General features: G+C 38.3%; 1 pseudogene; it reads right to left on the minus strand.

Moving 5' to 3' along the window:
- Positions 1 to 964: 964 nt before the first annotated feature.
- Positions 965 to 1,236, minus strand: LOC116873605 (annotated as a pseudogene).
- Between the last annotated feature and the right edge of the window lie 1,757 nt (positions 1,237 to 2,993).

The raw sequence follows: 2,993 nt of genomic DNA on the forward strand, positions 1-2,993 counted from the left end.
AGGGCTGTCAGCACCTTGCTTACTCAGTTGTAGATGTAATCAGCTTCCTTTTTACTCCATTTGGGTCTTACTGAATTCCCCTGCAGAGCAGGTGTGCGGAAGTCTGTGTGGATGGTGCTTTGAGAACTCTTGGTGAATGGTGCATGTCCAACACACAGACTGCACTTCTAGCCTCTGCTCGAACACATGCCCATTTGTCCAGTGGATTTCACTTACAGAATTCAAGTTCAAAGATAAAATTACTGAGGATTTCTAGACAGCCACAGCATAGCATTAGACAAAAAAGAGGACAACTGCATAGGTAATGCCAGCATGAGGCCGCCCTGGGCAAAGCCAACATAAGCCTATAATTACAATTTTCAACTTTAACTCTGACTTTTTATTACCATATGATGTCCTGGATTTATGTGCAGGTTTTGAGGTCATAGCTAAGGACTTTCAATCTAGGAAGTTACTTGAGGTATATTAAAAAGGTAGGTTTTTTTGGTGTTTTGTTTTGTTTTGTTTTGTTTGCTATTCTATCCTAATTTTGATTCAGTAAAAATTGACTTTTTTTCTCACCTGAAATAGTAAGCGTGGTGTCCATGAGTTGGTTTTCATATTTTTCCTCTGTCAGTGTCCTTTTCTTTTTCCTGAATCATGTTGTATATTTGGTATTAGGAAGGACTCACAATCTATATTCTGGATCCCCAAAGTTATCTAACAAGCCACAGGCAATTAATATTTACTGGAGAGCAATATAATTTTACATGCAGTCACACCCTTCCTCTTCTGCAAAAATTTATATGCACTTAGTTTTTTTTTTTTTCAGTTAGTGTAGTCATTTATTGTGGTATCTTTCTTAGGGAACATTTTTTTTTTTTTTTACTGTTATACAAGTTTATTTAACAAAAAAGTCCAACATGAAAATGCACATGACCTAATTTTTATATTGTAGTAGAAGAGGTACTCTCAAGAGGGGACATGTGGAAGCAGTTGATTTTTTCTGATGAACACACCCATTGTTTATACTCATTCCAAGGCTTCTAACATGATGACATTATTTCCTCGTGTTACCACCATTCCAGTATTGTTTTGTTGCCCACTAGTTGCCATCTCCACACATTCATCTATCTCAATATTCCTAAACGGATCAAACCCCCACAATAGTCCTTGGACATGTCAGCCACCATTTGATTTCAAGGATAATTTCTTGTCCATAAATTTTTCCAGCTCTGGAGGGTGAGCTTTGCTCATGGTGTCTAGTTGGCAAGCGCAAATTTGCCTCCAGGCAACAACTTTTATACCACAGCTTTAAAAAGTGACCTTAAGGTGCGTAGCCACTTGGCTTTGTGATTCATTCATAGGTCCTTTCAGGTTAAATCTGCCTGTTGTCCATTGTTCCCCTGCTTTTCCCATCACTCCCTTTTAGGGCTTTCCTGCATTTGAAATTTAGATCATTAACTTTAACTAAGAAATGGCAGAATCTCAAAACTGGCATACATTACAAGAAAGCAGCCTGGGGGCTACACATACTCTTCCAAATTTTAATACTCCCAGGTGCTTTTTTTATTGAAAACACTGCAACTCTACCCAGTATTTGGTATGCTGCCCTGCTTACCAAGAGTGCAAATCTAGTGTAAGCCTTATTCTTAATAAGGCTACCAGAATCAGAGCCAATCAGAAAAGGAACAGCCTTCATAAATATTCACACCTCACCAGAGACTTAGCTGTAACAAGTAATGAATAGTCATAGGGAATCTCATTATTGACTGAGATCCATCAACGCAAAAACAAAACCCCATTTCCAAAAGCAAAATAAAGGAAGCGTGTCTGTAAAAGGCTAAGAGTAGTGTTATGAGAACATTATTTCAGTTTAGAGATGTTTCTGTTATATTTCATATATCATTTATTTTCTCCCCCACTGAGATTAAATATAGATTTTTAAATATAAATATCTGTGTTAAAGACCCATTTTTCCCAATATTCCATTTCCCCCCTTCTACTTAGATAACTGTGTTCACATGCCACAGACGGCCATAAGATACATGCATTTTCTCTGTATAGCACATCTGTTTGCTTACAGGACTCATGGGAAGGTGGTAGGTGATTTTTAAAATGGTTTCTGGCTTGTGGTCGAACGTTTCATCCCGAAAAACTGGAAAACCACTTGGTTCGACTACCCTCAATTTGAGAATAAAATATTTGTGCTTAAAACATAAAGTGGGTAGAGGCATATGGGCTACAATGAGTCAGGAAGTATTCTGGACGTTAAATCTGGGAGAGCAGAGGAAAATGTGTCTCTTCTTCCTTATTTCTCCCTTTACTGCTTGCTAAATAGAATTGTCAAAGCCTCCAACCTCCTGCATCTGTTGCAATGTTTTGTAGATTAGATATTTGGAAAGCCACTGTTGTCTTTCTGAATCCGTCTTAAATGTGATCAGCTCTCTGTTCCAAAACCCATGCAGTTAAAAATGATTTTGGAGGAGGTCCTGTGAACAGGACTTCTCTGGTTGTATGATATGCTACCCATCTTCACACACTCCACTCATCTCTGTGATGAAACTGTAAGAGACACTTAGACTTCTAAGTATTTTAATGTATACAAAGAGTAAATCCATAAGGAATTCCCTCATTTATCCATTTAACACTCTTATTATCCACCCCTCTCTCTCTCTCTCTCTCTCTCTCTCTTGTCTTTACTTTTCTGTCTTTTATCTAAATTGTAGTTGACTTACAGCAAATCCATTTCACAGCCTGTTGCCCCTTCCCCACCCCACCTCCCACCTTCAATTCAAGAAATGCAGCCGCCTACTAAATTAAATACAAATTTTGCTTCTTCTCATTAGGACTCTCTGGGAGTCAGGACGCTTTGGGGACAAAACAATAGATGCCCACACAAAAAGAAAAAATGTGTTGTTCAAAGAACTGAAAAAAGTACAGAACTAGCATTAGCTTTAGACACAGCTAGATCCAGAGCCTCACAACATCTCAACAGCACTCAGTCTCTCTCT

Source organism: Lontra canadensis, unplaced genomic scaffold (genome assembly GCF_010015895.1).
Source record: "Lontra canadensis isolate GAN:19392208 unplaced genomic scaffold, GSC_riverotter_1.0 scaffold34, whole genome shotgun sequence".
NCBI classification, from domain to species: Eukaryota; Metazoa; Chordata; class Mammalia; order Carnivora; family Mustelidae; genus Lontra; species Lontra canadensis.